The sequence below is a fragment of the Scylla paramamosain genome, chromosome 2 (genome assembly GCF_035594125.1).
Source record: "Scylla paramamosain isolate STU-SP2022 chromosome 2, ASM3559412v1, whole genome shotgun sequence".
Classification (NCBI taxonomy): domain Eukaryota; kingdom Metazoa; phylum Arthropoda; class Malacostraca; order Decapoda; family Portunidae; genus Scylla; species Scylla paramamosain.
Window position 1 is genome coordinate 35,478,455 of NC_087152.1, and position 12,667 is coordinate 35,491,121.

Here is a 12,667-nt window from a genome sequence, read left to right on the forward strand (position 1 = left end):
TATCCAGGGTTCCAGCAGGCGGCTAAAGACCCAAGGAATCCCCGCCGCTGTCAAGTTCTCTGATCTCACCTACTGCTGCTTGCACTCCATGACATAATCCCACGAGTCCACAAAAATTAATTAATTATCGCTGTGAGAATGAATGTGCACATTCGAATCAGCAGCAGTTTTTCTTATTGAGCTTTTGGTGTTGCATGAATATATATATATATATATATATATATATATATATATATATATATATATATATATATATATATATATATATATATATATATATATATATATATATATATATATATATATATATATATATATATATATATATATATATATATATATATATATATATATATATATATATATATATATATATATATATATATATATATAAATGTGATAAAACAATAATTCACATAAGATGGGGAAATAGACCAACTTTAAAAAAAAGAAAAAGAGCCTCCGTGGCTCAGTGGGTAGAGTGATGCACTTGGAGTTTGGCGTGAGGGAAGTGAGGGGCGGCGGAGGTTCGAACCCCCCTCTCGGAACTTACAAAAACCTTCAAAGAGCTTCCCTCCATCACCATGTGTGCCTCAAACACACAGGTACGGTGGTGGAGCTGCCCACGGGGAGGAGGGGAGGTGAGTGCGCAGCACCTCCCTACCCTCCCCAGGGGTGGAAGGCACCGCCTTACCACCCCCGGGAGAGCAAGGGAGGTGAGTGCACAGCGCTTCCCTTCTCTCCCCTACCTAACCCTGGCAAGTCTACGGACTACCAGGCAAAAAATAATAAAAATACAAAAAAAAAATAAATAAATAAAAAAAAATAAATAAATAAATGAAGGTGAGTGCATAGCACTTCCCTTCTCTCCACCTACTAGTCAATATAAATAAATAAGAAGTAAAGGTGAGTGCATAGCACTTCCCTTCTCTCCCCACCTGTCAGGCGGCAAAAGAAAAAATAAATAAATAGAAAAACAAAGGTGAGTGCATAGCACTTCCTTCCTCTCTCACATAATAGGCAAAAAAATAAATAAAAATAACAATAAAATAATAAATAAAGTAAAATAAAAAAGCCTGAAAAATAAATAAAAAAATAAGTAAAAATAAAAAAAAAAAAATTAATGACTAACTCTGACAAGAGCTCTGACCCTGGCACCACCAACCTAACTGACTCTGAATCTGACTGGCCACTATCCAAACCACCTCCCCTGGGAAGCATGGGAAGTGAGTGTGCAGCACCTCCCTACCCTCCCCAGTCTCCTAGTTTGACTTTGACCACCAAACTCATCCTGGCAACTCAAAGACCCATCCTACCCTTCTGACTCATCCTGCCACCTCCAAAGAGCAATCCTGGCAACTGATACTGACTAACAAATGTGACATCTGGCAAAAGACCACTAAACAGACTGACCCTGGGAAGCATGGGAGGTGAGTGTGCAGCACCTCCCTACCCTTCCCAGTCTCCCAGTTTGACTTTGACTCATCCTAGCAACTCCAAAGAGCAACTCCAAATGTACAGACCACCAGTATCTACTCTCCCCACCATGACTGACAACTGATCCTGGCAAGGTGAGTGCGTAGCACTTCCCTACCTGACTGACCCTGGCAGCACCCCTGCCACCCCAATCTGGCTCTGACCATTACTTACAAATGTGTAATCTGACAACAGTCCACCAAACTGACTGACGCTGGGGAGCATGGGAGGTGAGTGTGTAGCACCTCCCTACACTTCCCAGTTTGTAACCACCAACTTGACTCATCCTAGCAACTCCAAAGAGCAACTCCAAATGTACAGACCCTGACTACAGACCTGACTGACCCTGATCCCTATCCTACCCTGTTCTGGCAAGGTGAGTACGTAGCACTTCCCTACTGACCCTGGCATTTCCAACAACCAACCTGACTGACTTACAAATGTGTAATCTGGCAACACACCACCAAACTGACTGGACCTGGGGAGCATGGGAGGTGAGTGTGCAGCACATCCCTACCCTCCCCAGTCTCCTAGTGTGACTCAGACCATCCTGACAAATCCTAGCAAATCCAAAGAGCAACTCCAAATGTACCGACCTGCAACCTAACTGCCTCTGTACCGACCTTACTCATCCACCAACACGACTGACCAAGAACAAGAAGGATCATTACTGTACCGACCACCAACCTAACTGACTCTGGGGAGTAGGGGAGGTGAGTGTGCAACAGACCACCAAACTGACTGACTAAGAGGAGGTGAGTGTGCAGCAGCACCTTGCCAGTCTCTGATGAAGAAGAACAAGAAGCACCACCATCTGAGGAAGAAGCAGCAGCACCCTGACAACTCCAAAGAGCCTGACTCATCCTGGCAGCTCCAAAGACCACCAACCTGACAGACCACCAATCTCACTGATTCTGACTCCTGACTCTGACTCCTACACTCTCAGCCTGACTGACCCTGGCAACTGATCTGGCAACCTAACTGACTCTGGCAACAGACAACCGAACTGACTGACTAAGGGGAGGTGAGTGTGCAGCACCTGCTTACCAACCACTTCCCTACGACCAACCTGACGGACTCTGGCAACTCCAAAACAATTAACCTGATAACTTCAGAGTGACTCTGGGGAGGAGGGGAGGTGAGTGTGCAGCACCTCCCTACCCCAATCTGATTCTGACCACCAGCTTGACTGTGGCTAATAACTCTGGCAACAGACCACCAAACTGACTGACCCTGGGGAGCATGGGGGGTGAGTGTGCAGCATCTCCCTACTCTTCCCAGACTCCCAGTTTGACTCTTAGCACCAAGATGACTCACTCATTGATTCGGGGGAGGTGAGTGCAATACCTCCTACTATCCCCAATCTAACACAGACTACAGACCACCAACATGACGAACCAACCTCACTGCTTCGGGGGAGCAGGGCAGGTGAGTGTGCAGTACCTCCTACTCTTCCCACTGAGGAAAGGGTCTTACCACGACCTGACTGACTCTGACTGGCTCTGGGAAGCATGGGAGATGAGTGTGCAGCACCTCTCCCCACTGATTCTGACTGCCAGTCTACCACCAGCCTGACTTCAAAAGACTCCAAAGACCACCAACCTGACTGATTCAGGGGAGCAGGGGAGGTAATAAGTGTGCAGTACCTCTCCCCACTCTGATTCTGATTGCCAATCTGACTGACCCTGGCAGGACTTCCCTACCACGAACTTGACTGACTGGCAATAGACCACCAAACTGACCACCAAACAAGCTGACTTAGGGGAGGTGAGTGTGCAGCACCTCCCTACCTGTCTTGACCTATTGTGTGGGTTTCCTCTACCTACAGTACGCTAAGCACTTTGCATTTATTGATATTAAATTGCATTTGCCATCTATCCGTCCATTCATTCATTCTATCTAAATCTGCCTGCAAGGCGATGGCATCCGATTCTGACCTAATTAATCTACCTATCTTTGTGTCATCCGCAAATTTACTAACATCACTACTAATTCCACTATCCAAGTCATTGATATATATTAGAAATAACAATGGCCCTAATACTGATCCCTGTGGCAGCCCACTGTTTACATGACCCCACTCGGACAAGTGGTCTGACCGACAGTTCAGACCGACAGGTCAGACCATTATCATCAGAAGTACAAGAACTTGAAGAACAAGAACATGAAGCACCACCATCAAAGGAAGGCGAAGAAGAAGAAACATCATTACCGTCTTCAGAGGAAGAAAACAAGAAAAAGAAGCAGCACCATCGCTGTCATAGGATAAAGAAGAAAAAGAAGAACTACCACCACTGTTGTCAGATGAAGAAGCAGTAGCATCACCGCCATTAGAGGAAGAAGAAGAAAAAGCAGCACTACCGCCATCAGAGGAAAAAGAAGTACCACCACCCCCATCAGAGGATCCGATATATCCATAAATACATTATATTCATTTCTCTTATATGTAAACTACGATTGGTGAAACCTCCTGTGGCGCCAGTCAAGGTTCGACCTGTGATGGGCTATGTTAAGTGGGAAAAATGACACAACTGTCCCCCTCTTCTACACTGAACATCCTCGGTCTGTCATTTTCTTATAATCTAAGCTGGAAACTTGACATCTCATCTTTAGCTAAAACTAAACTTCTATGAAGTCAGGTGTTCTGAGACGTCTCCGCCAGTTTTTCTCACTCCCTTCCCCCCCCAAGCTGCTAACTCTGTACAAGGGCCTTTTCCGTCCATGTATGGAGTATGCTTCACTTGGGGGGGTTCCACCCATACCGCTCTTTTAGACAGGGTGGAATCAAAAGCTTTTCCTCTCATCAACTCTATAACTGACTGTCTTCAACCTCTTTCTCATCGCCGGAATGTTGCATCTCTAGCTATCTTCTTTCGCTATTTTTATGCTAACTGCTCCTCTGTAGCTGCATGCCTCCCCTCCTCCCGTGGCCACGCTGCACAACTCTCTTGTTTCTCTCACCCCTATTCTGTCCACCTTTCTAATGGAAGAGTTAGCCAGTATTCTCATTCATTCATCCCTTTCTCTGGTAAACTCTGAAACTCCCTACCTGCTTCAGTATTTCCAGCTTCCTATGACTTGTTGCCCTTGGCCGGTGTTCCTCCTACGTACAGCGTATTTTCATTTCCAAAAGCATTTGACAAAGTTCCTCAAAAGCGCCTCCTGCACAAAGTAAAAGCCCACGGCACATCAGGTGACCTCGCTGCGTGGATAGAGGATTGGTTGACAGACTGCAAACAGAGAGCAGTAATTTATTGTAAATCTTCAGGTTGGATCAATGTAAGTAGTGGCATTCTTCAAGGATCAGTCTTAGGACCGATCCTCTTCATAATATATATCAATGACACAGACGAAGGAATCAGAAGTAAACTGTCAAAATTCGGAGATGATACTGAAATTGCTAACAAGGCTGACTCACCAAACCAACGTCACATTTTACAAAATGACGCAGGCACTCTCACTGAAAGGTCTGAAACGCGGCTTGCAACTTTAATTTTGAAAAATGCCACATATTACATAACGGAAATAGCAATCCAAAGCAAGATTATAAAAAGTGTGGATGCTGAAAAAAGATCTCGGAGTTTTAGTGACAAGAGATCTTAAAGAAGGTAAACATTGCACCGAAGTCATTAAAATTGCCAATAAATTAGTACGTTTCGTAGGAAGATCTTTCACCTTCAAATCTGAGAAAATAATTCTGGCCTTGTGCAACTCACTCGTACGTCCTCATCTTCAATACAATGTAAAGTTCGTGTCACCCTAATACAGAAACGATATTGAGAAAGTAGAGTAACCAAAATTATCCCAAGGACTCCCAATAAACCTAAGAAGAACGCCTTCAAGAACGAGATCTATTCTCCCTATCCAAACGCAGGCTAAGAGGGGATCTGATATTGCTTTACAAAACTTTTCTGGGTTTCACAAATGTGAGATCCGAATTCTTCCTAACCCTTCACCAGTCTAATATTACAAGAAACAATGGCTTCAAAATAATAAGTGAGCGATTTCAAAAAAATGAAGCCAAACATTTTTTTTTCAATTGTGTCATAAATATCTGGAATTGTGTTCCATCAGGCGTCGTTAACTCAGGTACTGTTGACTCATTTAAAACCCCTCTTGACGAGTGTCTAGACACTAATCACCGGTTGTCATTGTTCATGTCTGACTAACAAACACGTTCACTCCGCATTACCTGTCATCTGATGGGTGTATAATTTTACTAAGGAAGAGAAGCAATTACTATGTAACAAAGATAAAGAATCAGAATAAAGAGACCTCAGTGATGGCTTGTTCCTCGGTGACTCTGCCGACCCCGTCACAGTTATGGTAAAAGGAATCGAATACTTGTAGAGCAAGTAAACCTGCTTCAGAAAATCATAATTTAAGGTAGAGGAAGCGCCTCATCAAATGACACAAATAACAGGATTGCCTGTAGAGTGTGTGGGGTGAAAGTAGTCATCATCTCTTTCTTAGTTTCCTTTCAAATTCCATGATGTTTTTTTTCTATACAACATGGTACCATTTCCTTTTTCTGGCCAGGCTTCGCTTTAGGGAAAGGGGATTGGGGATGACAGGAGCTTTCTTCTGTGCTATCCTGTCTCTCACACTAATTGAGTAGAATAGTTACCCAAACAGATGTAAGAACCTCATGGTCTTTTGCTGTTTCGTCTTTGTTTTATATTCTTCTCTTCCTTTTGCTCCCGTTTTTTATCTTCCTCCTCCTCCTCCTCCTCCTCCTCCTCCTCCTCCTCCTCCTCCTCCTCCTCCTCCTCCTCCTCCTCCTCCTCCGTCTCCTCCTCCTCCGTCTCCTCCTTCTCCTCCCACCACAGGGTGAACAACTTCCTATGAGGGGTATTGAAAAGTCACGGACCCAGTCAGTTAGTGACTATCATCGGGATTTGAGATACCAGGGGTCACTGCTGCAGAGGTAACCATGCAGCGTGCGGCTCTCCATTATGAGAAGTGCACTGTTATAGGGGTCGCATGGTAGCCGGAGCCTGATTGACTGGTGGTTCTCTTGAAAGCGCCAGGCACAGTAGAGAGAACCCACTTTTGTTACAGTTTTTATATTTCCCGCGTATGATTTGCGGTGTTCGGAGATCAAGATTGCCAGATTCGCCTTTTTTAGGCCAAAAATTCATTTTTGGCTTACCGTAAAGATATTTATTTTGGTGTGAATTACTAGATGTGATTTTTATTTTTTTATTTATTTATTTATTTTTTTTATTTATTTGTTTATTTATTTATTTTATTTTATTTTATTTTATTTATTTATTTATTTATTTTTCTTTTTTTTTTTTGCGGCGGGGCTTTCTTTGAATATATGGCTTAAATATACTCCATTTGGCCACAACACGCTTGTTTGATATGGTGAGCTTGCTCTCCGCCTCCTAAGACAAACCTCCTTTTTTTTTTTTAATGTTTTCTTTTGTTACCATGGTTATCCATGCAATTCTTCCCATTTTCTGTTATTGCTGTTGAATAACAATAAGAGCAAATTGGACCAATCAACTGGATGATGATGATGACGACGCGCGAGGTCCACGGCTGAACTTTGGCGTGAGTTTTTTTTTTTTTTTTGACGTGTCATGTAATTTCAGGCTTTCTATCAACAGCTGCCTGTGTTCATGAATAAGCGATCATGAGCATGAAGATCATGATGAATAAGCATGAAGAAAGCGATCGTTCTGGTTGTTTATATTTATGTAGAGAAGAAAAAGAAAAAAAAGGAACGTGGTCTAGAGCGGTGTGATCCAACAGCAGGCCCTCTGGCCAGTTGATTTAGTGTGGCCCGCGTGCACTCAGCGATTACTTTTATGATATGAAGAAAATAAATAAATAAATAATACTTAAATCATATTCAACTATGGTCAATTGTGTGGAATAATAACGATTAGCTTGTTATGACATTGCTGCTAGAATAACATAATGCCTGCAGAGCGAAAGTCCTTCTCCATGGTTGTGAAGCAAGGAGGCAGGGATATGGTACACGTCATGAACGCGGCCACTTCTTTGTGCCAAGAACGCTTTCATAATGTCTTGTTAGTATTTTTGCGTTCACTCCTGAACCCACCAATCTCATATAGTGTACATTGGATTGGGGTCAGGTTTCAGACGACACGCCGGGAGCTGTATGGCCTTAGGCCCAATTGCTTAGCATACATCGTTACAAGTAACTCTCTTCCACTGTCGGTATTCTCACACTGGAATTAAATTCGTGGAATTCGTTTCCGTTTTTTTTGGCCCAAGCGAAGCACTCACGAAGGACGTGGCACTTGTATACACAGATCACCACTCCAGTAGTCCACTATAGCTCAGTGCTCAGTACACATCGTGTGCTATTTGGTAAATCTGGAAGTGGAATAATAACAAGTTTTGGTCTTTACTGCAGATTTTTTACTCTTATTGTAGTGCATTGGGGATCTTTTTATATTTATTATATTTATTTATATTATTTTATTTTTTTTATATATTTATCTATTTTTATTTATTGATTAATTAATTTATTTATTTATTTTTTATTTATATATTTATTTATTTATTTTTATTTTTTTTTTTTTTTTGTGTCTTTGTGCTTTTTCTGCTTCAGTAATCTGGTAACCCTGTATGCACTGCCTTCATTTCTACCCACCACTCACTTTCACTTAGGCCTTCATGTGAGGTACATCACATCTCTGAAGTCCATGTGCGCGGCACTTGGTATAAAGCACTATGCAGGATGTGCTTTATTAAAATCAATTTTTCGATGTTTATTCTTCAGTTAATTTGTCATCCATAGTGAACATTATCATTATCAGTAACATTTACCATTCCAGTGTGCACCTTTACATAGTGAACATAAAACAAGAAAACACAAACCTCAACACACTTAAGTAGAAAGTATCCTACACAACACAAATAAGGAAATCTACATAAATATTAACTTGGCGAAAATCAAGTAGTATGATAATAAATCACTTCTGCAAAACAAATAGATTCAATACATAAGTAACAGAAAAAAACAGTAGAAAATAAATGTAAATGCCAATGACACCGTGCAGCGCATAAAGAATAAAAAACAAGGTGGTCTGCAACGATACAATACCACAGACCAACTACACAACAGTGATGGCAGTGATGATGATGATGATGATGGTAATAATAATGATAATAAATTATAATAATAATAATGATAATGATAATAATAATAATAGTAATAATGATAATAATAATAATAACAACAACAACAGTACCGCTTCACTACGTATCGCCTCACGCGGGCAGCAGGGGTGGGAGGGGCACAGGCCTTTATTCTTTTCATGCAGTATTTTTTTTATACCTATGAAGCATATGCACACTCCCGGCCTCCCCTGCTCCCCAGACCCTCTCCCTCTTAATCTCTCCCGCCGCCGCACTTCCTCCCCGTCGGAGGCTTTCATCCTGCGGATAGATAAATCCTGTGTGAAGAATAAGTGAGTGCTTTAAGGGCACTCGCCTCCAAGAGCCGGTCAACAACTTTTTTCCATTGACATCATTTCATTGATATTTCTGTTGAAACTGGACGTGAGTTACGAATAAAGCAATCATTATAGCTCTTTAATATATATTGGCGTGAACACAATGTGGGGAAATAGACCAACTTTGCAAACTTTAAGATTGGCGTGAGGGAAGTGAGGGGCGCGTAGGTTCGAACCCCACTCTCGGAACTTGCAAGAAACTTCAAGTAGCATTCCTCCATCACCATGTGTGCCTCAAACACACAGTTACGGTGATGGAGCTGCCCACGGGGAGGAGGGGGGGTAAGTGCGCAGCACCTCCCTACTCTCCCCAGGGAAGGAAGGTACTGCCTTGCTTCAAGGGCAAGACGGAATAGACACAGGAGGTTCCCTAGAAGCAGCCTGTTAGTAATAATAATAAAAATTATTATTATTATTACTATTATTAAGTAACGGATGCCTGTCTTCGCTGATGTGCTCATTAAATAAACATTTAAAAATATCTCTTGTGCATATTTCTAGTATTATGACGAGCTCTCCCTTCGCCGCCAGAGAGGGGAGTGCTTGATGAGGGGAAGAGGGGGCGGTATCTACTGGCCGTGATGGGGATCACTGTGGAAGTATCTCTTCCACCAACTTTCACATGATTAGTGTAAAGATTAAATAACTTAATTTCTATATTGTATATTTGATCATTTAAGATAAAGTTATTTAAGAAATATACGTAATTCATGTTGTGTAATCCCCTTGCTGGAATTGTCTTCTCGCATCGCTCGTCGCTGGTGTTGTCTTCTCGCATCGCTCGTCGCTGGTGTTGTCTTCTCGCATCGCTAGTCGCTGGTGTTGTCTTCTCGCATCGCTCGTCGCTGGTGTTGTCTTCTCGCATCGCTCGTCGCTGGTGTTGTCTTCTCGCATCGCTCGTCGCTGGTGTTGTCTTCTCGCATCGCTCGTCGCTGGTGTTGTCTTCTCGCATCGCTCGTCGCTGGTGTTGTCTTCTCGCATCGCTCGTCGCTGGAATAGTGTGGTGTGGTCTCGCTCGCGGCTGGTATTATTGCTTGTTCTCTTCTCGCGTCTCGCTCCAGTGTAAGGGAGCACTGCGAGGAATAATGGCCCCGCTCACTGCTTGGCGGCCTCGCGCTGGTGCCACTTAACGAGCAGCACCTTCACGCATGCGTAACAGGCCTGGACATTGGCTTTTGGGCCTTCGATATATATTTTGGTCTGTGGCGTGCCCACCACGATGGACACGCCGTAACGACCCCCGAGGTTGTGCAGGAAGCATTCGTCCTGCTTCGTCAGGTGGCTCAGGAACCTGTTTGGGGTGTACATGATGCGTCGCACCACCTCCCCCACCCCTGGGACTGGAGGCGCCGCCACCACGGGCTTGTCCTCCAACACGGGAGCCACGTCCTTCCGGTGGACGACGTGGCGCTTCTCCAGGGAGGGCGCCACGCAGGTGTCGTCCACTTTCTTGGTAGTGACGATTTTCTTCCCCTGGAGTGGAAGAAGATCATCGTGCACCTTGCGGCTCCCTTTGGTCTGCTTTGGCCGCTTCTCAGCCTCCGCAAACTTGCGGGCCTGCAGCCTGCCCCGCTGGGCAAACAGGGCCCGGGTGCGGGCCACCCGCTCCTCCTCCTCGCTGTACACCTTCTTGGCGTACGAGAATTTTACACCGTGCATTGTCAGTTTTAGATTCTGCTCTGAGATTTTGTTTTGTTTGAAATTTATAATCTTAGAAAAGTACCTGATTTCCAGTGTGCGCGATTCCTGTAGAAGTGAGATGAGACTTTTGAGGCGTGAGGGATGGGGACAGAGTGACGATGGCCGCGAGAAGGGATGAGGGAAGTGATCAGTGGTGATATGTGATGATGGGTGTGTTAAGGGCGTGTCAAGTGCTGCTGGTTAGTGCTTGAAAAGTGAGCTTGAAATCCTTTGCTGTGTAAGGAATTGATTAGGAGGTACGAGTGATGGCTGATGGCGATAGGTGCAGGATCATCAGAATAATGATGTTTTCCGAATGGGAAGTCTCGTAACATGGTGAATATAACTGTGCTTCTCCTTTTGCATTTAACAGAACACTTGGTAGAGAAAAAATAATAATGAAGTTTCACTCAAAATATATAGATTTCTGTGTTATCTGATGTAAGTTTTCTGCTCTAATACCGAATGGAAAGAAAAGTATCTCTGATCCACACACTCATTCTTTCCTAATCAAGCGAAATGGTGTTGTGCTTTGATAATGCTGAGCCACCGGCGTTCACATTACAAGTGTGGGAGGCTGCACGATTATTAAGGAACTCGTTAATTTAAAAAAAAACCTGCTGATCCTGTGCATCCCATGATGATGCATTTATTCCTGCCTATTTTCTCGCTACGTAACTCCCTGCCTTCATTTCCGCAAGTCTATAATTTCAGTGCTAAAAGAATGAGTGGAAAAATACATGTTATGAGCTAAGGATGAAAGAACTGATGTAAGTATTGGCAGCAAAATCAGTGTGAAAGAAAAGCAGAGTGTAAACTTCCGTCACTAGTGTGTAGTCTCTAGTAAGTGCCTGTCACTTGCTGCCGCCTTTAGTCAGTCAGAGGCGAGAAAAGTAGAATGCGAAATGCTTTTAGAAATAATTCCGTATTTTGCTTATCCTGCTTTTATTCTGTAATCGAATCATACCATCATAGTCAGAAGTTTTTTCTTTCGAGTGAACCGCAAACGCAGCAAGGTGTCCGTCACTATCTTGGGCAAATCAAAGTTCATTGCCTTGATGATGATATTGTGTATGGAGTATATAATCAGGTGAGGAATTGCAGCGTAATTCAGTAAGATGATGCTTGGATACAATGTTATATTCTTTCATAGTGGAATAATTTCAGTCCTTATATAATCTTTATTTGCTACAACTTCAGAAAGATGATATATCCTTTCACCAATATTGAATACATATCACGAAAGTTGACGCTTTTTTAACATTATCAACATTATCATGGCATAAATATCATTAAACTAGTATTGCGTGTAAAGTTATATGCCCCTCACAGCACACACACGGAAGCGGTTATTCTCATATTCTAGACAATTATTTTATTTGATGTGACGATGTAGCGGCGTGTTGCATTTTGTTGTTGTGGTGGTGACTTCAGAGCTAGTCATTTGTTGCCACCGGATGATGGTGGTGGTGTCGTGCTGTTGTTAAAGTGATGTTGGTGTAGTTGTATTGATGTTGTGATATTACGTTATTGTAAATGTTATGGTGTTCTGGTGTTGATGATATGTGTGATGGTGTAGTGTGGTGGTGGCAATGCGGTGGTTGTGTTGGTGGTGTTCTTGACATGGGGATGGTGGTGCTTCTATATTGTGGGTGTGATTATGATTTTCTCATGGAGGGACTCGCTGTATTGGTGTTGCATCCTGAGAGAGGAGGAGGGGAAGGAACCCACCCGTTGCTGTGCCGACTTGCTCACTGGAATTTTCAAGACCCTGGATGCCACACTTTAATTTTTTCACATCTCACTGACAAATTCTGTTCCTCAAAGTTTAACCGGATGGCGTCGCTCTAAGCACGCCGTTGTCTTCAGCACAGCACGGGATGGCGTGAAATAAAAATTACGTCACGACAATGGCTTTTTTTACGTAGTTTGAATAATTTCTTTAGTGCTTAAGAACTGCTCATGTATAGATAAAAATAAATATCGGTAACATAATTTATAAACAGAATATAATT

At 43.0% G+C, this 12,667-nt stretch overlaps 1 long non-coding RNA gene across 1 annotated transcript; it reads left to right on the forward strand.

Annotated features, from left to right (window-relative positions):
- Positions 1–468: 468 nt before the first annotated feature.
- On the forward strand, positions 469–3,434 carry LOC135114099 (uncharacterized). The gene is made up of 2 exons (XR_010275219.1): positions 469–2,189; positions 2,232–3,434. It is a non-coding gene; the product is annotated as an uncharacterized LOC135114099 (long non-coding RNA).
- The last annotated feature ends 9,233 nt before the right edge of the window (positions 3,435–12,667 follow it).